We start from the raw sequence: 11716 nt of genomic DNA on the forward strand, positions 1-11716 counted from the left end.
GCAGTTCTCGGCCTTGTGAATCACTACCCCTTTAGGGATGAAGAGCCCTTCCACAGGAGTCATGTAAGACCATCAGAAAACACAGACATGTACATTATAGGAAAACCACAGTTATGATGCCGCAACAAAAAGGAGTTTGTGGTTGAAGGTCACCACAATATGAAGAACGGTATTATAGTGTCTCAGCATTACAAAGCACTATAAGATAAAGAAAACTGTAAAATATTACAAAAGCAATCCACAGCAAAAGAAATGAGGGTCCCTTTATTTGGCCTGACTTTTAACTCTACACTCTTCTTGGCAGAATCTAAGGAATGTAATTCAAAAAAAAAGATTAAATGTTCTTTCAGGAACCTAAGCCCAGATTTTCAGAACAGAACTTGAAAGAATATAAACAAGAATAGATGGATGACTGATGCAATTTTTTATTTTATTAAGGAGATGGAGAATCTTAGTCCATGTTTATTCATCTTTATAGCTAGTTGAATCCCAAAGAATGAAATATGATAGTCATTATTTGCTCATAAGTGTGCCTGAGTAAAGAAGAAACATATTTGAATCAGAAGTATTTAATGTTAGCTGGAGTCTTGCTGTGGTCTGTCTGTCTGTGATTAGGTCAGTCCCCTCTATGAACTGTTTAAAAGTAAATCTTATAGTTACAACACAAAGCATTTCTTATTCTTAATGTATTATGAAGAAAGTTGCTTCTAAATGATAAAAAAACACCTTCCCCAAAGTTTTAGAAGGGCATGCCATCACACACCTTCAAAAACAGAAGAACCTTGCTATTTTGATATTTTTTTCAAGATTTTTAGATTACACACACCTGCTATATTTAAACAGTTTCTTCTAATTAGGCAATGCTGATAAATTATTCCAATTTTGGTAGTTAGCTCTTTGTAGCCCCAGCATAAATTCACAGCCCACACTTCTGTATTTCAGATCTAAACTACACTGTCCCTTTCTGCTTCCTTTGGGGAAAAACTGACTGGGACACTAAAAGACAGATGTGCAGTAATAACAAGATCATGCATTACACTATCTACAAGGTTTCCTGATTTGTGAAATAATCCTAAATTTGAGTGAACAGTTCAGTTTCTCTTCTTATAAATATGTTTCAAAATTGGGCTTTGAAATTTTATTTCAGAAAATCATTAATACTCGACTATAGGAATTCCTAGAGCCAGTAGCCTTTAAGTTACCTGCCCACTTGGGTGTGGCCTCTTATACTATAAAAGCAAGGGTCTGGTCTCTCTTTCGGCTGTGGGATTCGATTGCTATTCCCTGTCTGAGTAGAGGACTGTGATCTGCGAATCTACACCTAAATAAATAACCTTCTTATATTCAATTATGAGTTAGTGTGGGATTTCCTTTAAGCGTCCAGCATCAACACTCTCAATCTTATTTTTGTTCCTGTAGTTCAATGTATTCTTCTCTCGGTAAGTCTTAGATACAGTTTGTCAGAGAATATCCTTGGCAAAGAATCTGCCTGTTCTATACTTCCAGCCAAAAAGCTAAAATGATATCGATTTTTGTAAGAAGATTTCTACACCAAGATGTTGGAAATGATACCCTGGGTATACATCACAGCCAGCAAATAAGCTTATGAAAAGGAATATTAAGAGAAAGCATGCATTATTTAATGAATGTATAAGTAGACAGTTCAGAATAGAAGTCAATTAACTTGGGAGAAATGCACTAACAAATCAACTTATGTAAACACTTATAAAGAAAGGCGGGGGCAGAGGGACAGTAGAAGATTATGCATCTTTTTTCTGTGTGTTCATTGCTGCAAGTTGCTTTTGAAATTTATCTAGTAAAAAAGAACAGTGATTCAAGTATTTGGCTCCAAGATTAATATCCTTTCAACCAAGAGAGAAAAAGAGAGATGGGGAGAAAGAGGAAGAGAGAGAGAGAAAAAGAGGGAGAGAGAGAGAGAGCGCTGAAATCTATATCATTGATATTTCTGTTTTAAAATGCTTGCATTCACCACGTACTTTTATGGGTTTTTCCCCCCTCTGGAGAAACTATGCTATTTACTGTCTAATGATGCCATGTTTATCTACAGCTCTTTTCATTGTTAAGGGAGTCACTCACATTACTGTTACTGTCATGATAGATACAACAGAGTATTATTTTCAATAAGAAGACAGTGGAGCTAAGTGGCATGACTTCAAGTTTTTAATTATCCCAAATGATGTAAGGATTTGAACATAAAACTGTTCAACAGACCAAACTGTCACCTATCCCCAGTGAGATGATGAGGAATGAAAGGAAAGGAACATGAACCATGTTCAAAAGATTGCCCATTCTTTCACCAAGAAACTCAGGTTCTAAGTGTTTATTCGCATAGTATACATTAATATATATGATAGATATTTTACTCTGAGGAGATAAAAAGTGAATCAGCTTTCCATATCAAAACAACACAGCCTCAAGAGAAGGATATATAATGGATTGACAATAAATGTTGAGTTCACTATGCAAGCATTATATGCTTAAAAGCATAAAAATTCTCAAAATGTTCATTTCTGTGTTGGTCGTCCTCTATCGCAAGCAATAGCTACCTTAAGAAGTCAGGACCATGGTTATGTGTAAGGAGTTGCATGTCCCAGGCCCAGAGGATTATCTGCAATAAATCTTCTGCACCTAAGGCTCAGGGGTCATTGCAGAAGAGGGGGCAGAAATATTTTAACAGCCAGAGAATCAGGGAGTTTGCTGTGAGATTGTATCTCCTAGGAATGTCAGAAGCTACACCCACAGAGTATCACCAACATGACTGCCTAAAGATGAGCTGAAGAATGACAACACTGGACAGTCTAAGGTAACCTGGGAAAACCCATGAATCCGCAGTCCAACACTAGGAACTATGAGCAACTAAGAGATGCTGAAAGTGGGATAGATACTTAGCTAGGGAGAAATAACACAACTGGTTGTACATTATCAACCAGTCAACCCTGAAAACATACATATGCAGACTGAGTATGTTGCATTTGTATATTTAGAATACAAATGTTTAAATAACATTTTTGTGTACAACAACAATTCATAAAAAATTTACCATTAATTTGAAAGAGAGAAAGACAGTGTATAGGGGAAGGTTTGAAGAGAGTAAAGAGAAGGGAATATAAAATGTAATTATATTACAATCTTGAAATAATAATATAGTTACTTTTTAACAAAATATTTCACAAAATAAAAGTTTGTCTACTTAATCCTGTTACTCCAAATATTCCTTTTTGGTTCTAATTAAAAAGTACAAATAAACGAAGGATAAAAAATCTCCACAGGCTTTAAACTGCAATATTCAAATACTTGTTTAGCAAATATAAAAATAATTTGTCCAAAAATATTAGTTGGTTGTAGATATGTTTCTGAAGGTAAAACTTTGTTGAATACTTTTCACAGTGAATGTTATAACCAATCAGTGTATGCTAAAAGCAATAAGACACACTAAGCACAACTATTAAGCCATGAATTTCAAAGAAAGCAATGAGAGGAATATGGAAAGGTTTAAAACGAGAAACAGAAAATATTCATTAAATTATAATTTCAAAATATTAAAGACATAATTTTAATAAGATGAAAGTTTAAAACATTAAATTCTTATAATTCTGTAGAGCAATAACTTTTATTAATTATTAGTGGTAACCCAACAGTTGCACACACTTAGGAAGATAAACTTACAGTTTCTTATGGGAGTAAGGCTGCAATTCGCACACAGCCAGGTAGTCATAAGCATTATGATTTCCCTCAAGTAGCTGAAAATTGTGTACATAGAAGTGCTGTCCACAGAAGTTAACATAACCGTGATTGATGATTTGCCAAATTAGAAACAAACAAGGTATGTTATTCTCACTGAATAAATGAGAAAATCGCCTCAACCATTTAGTAGGATATTATTTAGCAATAAAAAGAAATATGCTAGCAAATAATAGAAGAATATAAACAATTTTAAATTCATATGACTTTATTTAAAAACCATATAAAAATACTATACCATTTTACATGATTATAACATCTTGAAGTCTATCAAAGGAAAATCTGTGGGCATAATAATAAAGGCTGAGCTTCCCAGGAGAAAGAACTGTTAGCATGGCATGCAAAGGACAGCATGAGGCAACAAAAATATATGCAAGGGATATAATTTGACAGGCACCTGTCACTGAGAATGAATAAAACCTCAAGAACACATGTGACGGGTAGGGTTTAGTAAAAAAATAAAAGAATTTAAAAACATAATGGAACAAATGACACCTAGAGGGCAAATTTTGAGCTATCAATTATAATACAGGAGCCATACTGATGTAAGATGAACATGACAAAAAAAAAAAAAGCAGCATAGATAGTGAAAAAAAGAAGGGATGAAAGAACTTAAGTAAACAATAATGTTTACTTATATTTCTGCCTAAACCTAACATCACTCTGAAAACTGCCTACTTCTAGAAGAGATGGCATGTTACATATTTTTGAAACATAATTGGTGTGCCCAAACCAAACCTGTTATACAGCACTGTTTACTTCTGGAACATTCCAATATTATTTTTCTTCAAATAAAGGATGAGAATTAGTACTTATCTCTCATGACTTGCACTGATATATGCGTAAGTCATTTGATAAATCTACCTTAAACATTTTATGATTAATAATATGAGTGTCTTAGAAGCTCTGTGTCAAAATCCTCTCATTCATATTTTATAATAACTGAAGTTTGATGAACAATAGTGTTCAAATATTAACTTATATGACTCAAGAAAGAATTCCAATGAGCTGAAAACAATGTGCCAGACTAACTTCTAATATACATGTAAGGTCATAGCCAAAGAAGATTTTATATAAAATAAAAAGAGAAGATGGCTGAGATATATTTTTCTCCAGTAATATGAGAGAAAAGAGTGAATAGAGAAATATAATTTGCTGAAAATATAAAACAATGATATAAACTCAGTCTAAAGTGGGAGAGATTGCTCAGTGATTAAGAACAGCAGTTGCTCATAGAAAGAACTGGTTTGATTCTCAGTACACACTTGATGGTTCACACACATCTCTAAAACCAGTTCTAGGAGATCTAATATCCACTTCTGGCAGCCTCAAGAGCTGTACTAATGTGGTACACAGACATACAATCAGGCAAGGTACTCATGCATAAAAATAAAAATAAACATGTCTCTTAAAAGGACAAAACTGAGAGAAACTTTTATAAATCATACAACTTAGTTCAGTAGAAATGCAATAATAAATATACAAACATTTCTGCCTCTGCAAGACCATCAGTCTCAGTTCATTGCACTAGTCTTACTAAATGGAGTCTCCTTACTGTGTTCTTTTGAAGTCTGGTATTGGTCTATTGTATAATGTCACCACATTCTCTACTTCCTCAAACCAGCAGGATGGTGAGGAAGAAAAAAAGACATGTTACCCAAGCATGTGGACCTGAATTCAAATCCCTAATATCCTTTTAAAGTCTAACTGTGGTTTTACAAGCCTATTTGGCTAAATCTGGAGATGGTCAAGATTAAGATGATTACAGGTACTTGAGGCCAGTAGTCTAGCTCAAGGTTCAAGGAGGGAGACTGTATTAACAGAATGATAGACCAAGTCAGCTGACACAATCCTTAAGATTAACACATATGCAGAGGAGGGTACAGCTGCATAGCTATGTGTGTATGTACTGCACACAAACACACACACACACACACACACACACATGTGCCCAAATTCACATTCAGTCACATAATTGTCCACCCACCCCTCACACAACATTCACACAGTTAAACAAACACATATTTTTAAAAGCTCTTTGCCCCTACCAGATGATATAAGACATACTTTATTTCAGGGGCATTTTCATTTATTTAATATTAAGTAGAGAACATGTTTATATTCATCTTTTTATGGGCAAAAGTTGACCTACATATATATTTAAATTCAAATTTTGCAATTGTATTAGTTGATCATATTTAACTTTAGCTCTTTCCTCAAACTCAAAGCTTCTGTTTTTTGTTTGTTTTTTGAGAAAAGGCTTTTCTGTGCAACAGTCCTGGTTATCCTGAAACTCCCTCTGTAGATCAGGCTGGTCTTAAACTCACAGAGATTCACTTGCCACTACCATCTGAGTGCTAGAATTAAAGGTATGTGCAACCACTGTCTGACTGCCCTCTATGCTTCTTTAATATAATAGACTATGTCATGTAGTGTTGGACCAAATTATCTCAGGGACTGTAACTCGAGGCCTATAGGACTGTAAAAAGCCTGGCTCGAGATTAAGTGAGGATGAGACAGCAAAAATTAGGTAGACAGCCCTCCAGTCAGAGGGAAGGTTTGGATGCCTCTTATTAAATAAAGGTACCTCCACAACACTACATGTTTGATTGTTCTGTGTCTGCAGGAATGGGTGGATAGTGCACTCACCGTTCCCTGGGTAAAAGGAGACTAGCAACGACTAGGGGAATATGGAGGTTCCAGAAACCTGGCAACTGGAGGTTCAAGAAGCCTGGTAATCAAAGGCTCAAAGAGGCGAGCAATGTAGAATAAATAAAATGCAATTAAAACATTCTTCACACTGATGTGAGAGTCCCCTCTGTGTCCTGCGATTACCATTAATGAATAAAGAAACTTCTTTGGACCTATAGCAAGACAGAACTTAGGTAGGCAGGGAAAGCTAGGCTTAATGCTGGCAGAGTCAAAGAAAAGCCATGGGGCCACTGCCAGAGTCAGACATGTCGAAACTTTGCCAGTAAGCCACTGCCACGTGGCAATACACAGATTAATGGAGATGAATTAAGTTAATATTTAAGAGTGAGTCATTAGAAGCTAGAGCTAATGCGCCAAGCAGGGATTTAAATAATATAGTTTCTTTGTGATTATTTCATGGCTGAGCAGCCAGAAACCAACAAGTGGCCCTTTCTTCAACATCACACCCTTGACAATAAAATTTCAGTATCAGAATTCTTATCCATTTGAATGTTAATAATTTATATTATCACCATTGTTTTGTTTTAACATTATCTATATAGATTTGGAATGACTTAAACACTATTAGATGCTTCTAATATTATTCCTTTCAACATATATAAATGCCCAGTGAGATAATATAAGCCCTACATCTATCCAACAAATAGGTTGCTTGTTTCTGGTATCATGTATGTTTCATGGATGTCTAAGCACATTCAGCACTAAGCAATAATCTCTACTGCTGCTGAGAAGGAAAAAGTAGGTTTCATTCCAAGAAGAAAGTCCATAGTGCTGCTCACCTATCATTGTGTTGGAAAGTGATAGGAAAGGGACCCTTTTTGTATTATAATCAGCTGCTGTAAAACCACTCATGTATGCCTATGGGAGTTCATGGCTGTGAAGAAAAGACTCAGAAAGAAAATGCTCTTCTTACATGCAGATTGACACTGATTGTATCATTTTATTTTTCGTTTTTCTCTACTTATGGTTATATAAAATTGTTAATCCTCTCTCTTAGCTAGATTCTGTTTGTTCTTTTGAGAGTAAAATGCTTGAAGAGCAGTCATGAGATTCTGTCTTGGACTCAGATATTTGATAATAATGCAGATATTAAATTCCTTAGATTGTTTTATAGTGGTGTCTCCATAACAGGCAGTCTTTAAAGTTTACTAAATCACCACGTTTTACACAGTTCAGCCATTAAAATTTGTACTTATATGCATTAATAAATTCCAAGAATGAGAATCATAGGGTATGTTCATTTTCATTTGAAAATAGATTTCTTACAGATCTTAATAGTGTCTGTTTTGTGCGCACTAGAAAAATTCTTGAAGCAGTACACATTTGCCTTACAAGCAGGAGCAAATGCTGCAAGAATGCAGCATCACCTTGCTGTGTTTCACTGAGTATAACACAGGAAGAAAGAGCCCCCTAATGGCTCAGAGAGCTACTTGAACAGAAGTGGACCTGCTTTCTCAATTTCTTTTCTTTGGTGTGGTTATAATAAGTAATCAGGAGAGACATCTGATACTATGGGAGTTAATGAGAAGGTGAATAAAAAGTCCAAGTGACCCCTCTCATACACTCAAAGAAAAAAGAGCACCTGAAGATGAACTTAAGAGTAAACTGTAGGTTTCAGACTTGAAATGACCCTGAGGTATCTTGTTCCCAGGACACTAGTCCTCTTTGATCCTGTTTGCAGAGAAAGATAATACAGAATGCCTGGGGAATATTAATTAAACAGCTGAAAACAGAAGTGCTCATTTTAAAAGAACTCTCTTGCTGCAATCACTGAATATTTCCTGCTAACTACATAAAGAATTAAATATTCTAATGGAAAGAGCAAACTTAAAAGGAATAAAGCAGGACTAAAAGTAAAATTGAAAGTCCTGTAAGACTCTGTCTACCTGTAGGAGGCACAGAGGTTAAGATGCTATTTCAAAAAGCTTTGAAAAGAATATTCTTTTTGTTACAAGAAAAATACTATGAAAACTACATATATTCATATTTAAATTTAAATGAGCTGATAAAAACATACAGTGCAACTGAGAGCTAATCTCTTTTATAGACTAATTTAAGATAACCAGTAAGAAGTATCATAAGAGAGCTGTACGATAAAAACATATCTGGGCATTGCTGTAAGAAAATTAAGCTTAAATAAACATATAATATAATTAAAACAAATGAATGATTTTGTTGAAAATAACTTCTGCCTACTCAGAAGATAAGTCTAAAAATTTGCATAAAATTGCATAATACTTCTGACAATATTGACATGCTCCTCGGAAAACACTATTAACACTGAATGTTGAATGTAGTAGTGGATATACCAGATTTAAAACAAGTGCAGAGTTTCTGTTAAAGATACTATTGCATCAATATAAGTATGTGCAAGGATGCCTTCATTTCACAATTGGGTGATTGAATCTCGCTCATAATATTCAAAATATGTAAACATAAAAATTGTTCATGTTACTCAGTTAAAAACCAAAGAAGCAATACCCATAACAACATTCCAATATAGATATATAACTATATATTATCAATATGTATTATACCCATAATATATATAATACCCATATATATATAAATATATAATACCCATAACATACCTACATAGATATATAACTATATTTACAATATATTTATTCTCTTATGGCATTGTCCTGACAAACAGAACTATTCAAACCTCTAAAATTGTAATTGAAAGAAAATATGATATAAAGAAGGAATGTATTTTGTATATAGATTTTTTTAATTTTAAATATTGAAGATGAAATAAAACACAAGTAAAGCAGTTCAAGGTATGTATGTTCTTAACTTCAGATATTTTGTTCCCAAGAGTCTGGCAACTTTCTAAATATTTTAAAAATGGAATAGAATATTAAAAAGTTTGATCACTTTTCACATAGTAGTATGTTCTCTGATAAAAAAGGAGCAACCCAGAGAACCTCACTTAAAGGAAACTCTTGTGGTAAATTAGCTCTTCACTGATACAAAAGTAAATGCCTTTACACATTAATATCACAAAACATAGTACCTCCAACAAGAAGAAATAAACCCCTTTCACTAACATGCTCTCCCATTGCAGTTAATATTTTGACCCACACCCTAAGGTCAGTCACTCCCATCAGTACTGCATGCTCCAGCATTATGCCTGTTCCATTCCATCGGTATCTTGAAAAATCATTTTCTAAAACCCTGCTCCCAGGAGAGAACTTCATGTTGTAAAGACCGCATGTGTTCATGGCACTTTGCCTGCACATACCGTCTCTGACACTTTAAATATTAATTGATAGGACTGCGGCTCAGCAGTGAACTCTAGAATACCTAAGCATCTCCAGACTCAAATTTCTGTCCTTAGCACAGGACTTTTAATAACAAGCACAACATCCACAGCCATAATAGAAGGACAGTCTAATGTCATATTTTTGGGACACAGCCTGCTTACTCTGAAAAGTTAAAACTACACTTAGAGGGCAGATTTCACAAAGAATAAGCAAACGGTAGCTTCTATGTTTGTATTAAATTAAACCTTGCAGTTCATGTAATAATGGTACTTCTTGATATGTTTTCATTATCAAAGTTATTTAACGCCATAAAAGCAATGTTTTTGAACATTTGTTCTAATACCGGCACTAAAATGACCTTATTCTTTTAAGGATAGATTTGGTTTAATTATATTTTATATGTGGAGAATGTCCTACATAAATACACTATGTGAGGATTGTATTAAAAAGTGAACGTACCTGTGGATAAGCATGCAAATATATTCATTTAAACACATTACAACATTGGCTCTAATGTTGTGCTTCAAACTCAGTTTTAAAAACATGCTTAGCTACTACGTGCCTTACTGTGGCTTTCTGAAAAGAAACACATGAAAAGAAATGATAATAATTTCCTTACCTGGAACATGAAACTGTTCTCTCTGCAACGTAGACATGAAGAGGGGCTGTGTTAGAGCTTGATTTTTGCTTTCTCTTCAGATCTGCTTGAATGCTGCACGAGTGTGTTGAGCTGTTCCAAGGTGAAGTCTGTTATTTTTCGCAGGCTCTCAGAGCTGACATCCTTTTGTAAAAGAAACAGCAGCTCAGTAAGTTGTTGACTGAGGCAGCTGGGAAGCAGGATTATCCGGCACCAGCAGCCACAGAGTGATAGGCTCTCTTCTCTCTCTCTCTCTCTCTCTCTCTCTCTCTCCCTGCTGCTCACTCAGCTCTATGTCTTAGTTCCTGCTGCTGCTATGTAATCAATCTAGCCTGTCTGAAGCTAATAGTCCCCTATTTAACCAGCCAATCAATAGCAAGGATCCCACTGCTGGTCCCAAGAGCCTTTTCCAAGACTGGTCCAAACAATAAGAATTTTGCCAGCAGTTTAGTCAAGTATTTTTCATTATTTTATCTCCCTTAGTGATAGGATTTGAGAGAGCAGAGGCTCAAAGCAAGCTCAGTGTTATTGCAGATTTTTGCATTTTAAACTTTAACCCTTCCTTTACAACTGGCAGCAATTTATAATTACGCATATTCACCTTTCTGTCATTATTTGAGATGTGTTGCAAAACAACAATGAGTAATATAATATTTTATACATTCAGATGATAGATAGATAGATGATATATAGATATAAATAAATTAGTGGCACAGTTGCAATTTAGTTCCAAATGCCACCAGCATGTCAAAACTAACTAGTTACTGGTCCATCCAACTATTTTTAGTAACTATTTTCATCTATATTAGCTTGCTACCTCTCCCATCGTAATGCCCCTTTGAAGCCTGCTTATTCTTCAACATTTTTGAAGTCACTGTATAAAATATATATGTATGTATTCACATATAATATACTTATATTATAACACTAATATATATTAATTCAGAAATATATATAATGTATTTCTGAATTAAAAATAATTATATGAAGAGTAGTGTGTTGTTTGAGCATTAATATTAATTATCAACATGGAGTAAAATAACCTAATAATTTAATCAAGAAAAATTGTATTCAGAGCCAATATGTAGATTTGCTAGGATATATTTCAAGTGAAATATACTTCTGTATATTTAGAATATATTATTAATATATACTAATTTAGAAATATATAATACATTTATGAATTAAAAATAATTTTATGAATCATACTATGTTGTTTGAGTCTTTTTTTTTTTTAATTTTCGAGACAGGGTTTCTTCGTAGCTTTTTTGGTTCCTGTCCTAGAACTAGCTCTTGTAGACCAGGCTGGCCTCGAACTCACAGAGATCCGCCTGCC

The 11716-nt window shown here is 34.4% G+C and overlaps 1 protein-coding gene across 4 annotated transcripts in view; it reads right to left on the reverse strand.

Annotated features, from left to right (window-relative positions):
* Window positions 1–10540, reverse strand: part of Cdh18 (cadherin 18) — a 736062-nt gene extending 725522 nt beyond the window's left edge. For 3 of the 4 annotated variants that reach the window (XM_057789878.1, XM_057789874.1, XM_057789879.1), the window contains exon 1: window positions 10363–10537. The gene's annotated coding sequence lies outside the window, so the exon portion shown is untranslated. Of the gene's footprint in view, window positions 1–10362 lie in introns of all 4 variants that reach the window. The other variant, XM_057789883.1, reaches the window with a different exon arrangement.
* Window positions 10541–11716: the final 1176 nt, after the last annotated feature.

Source organism: Chionomys nivalis, chromosome 15 (assembly GCF_950005125.1).
Source record: "Chionomys nivalis chromosome 15, mChiNiv1.1, whole genome shotgun sequence".
In the NCBI taxonomy this organism is placed as follows: domain Eukaryota; kingdom Metazoa; phylum Chordata; class Mammalia; order Rodentia; family Cricetidae; genus Chionomys; species Chionomys nivalis.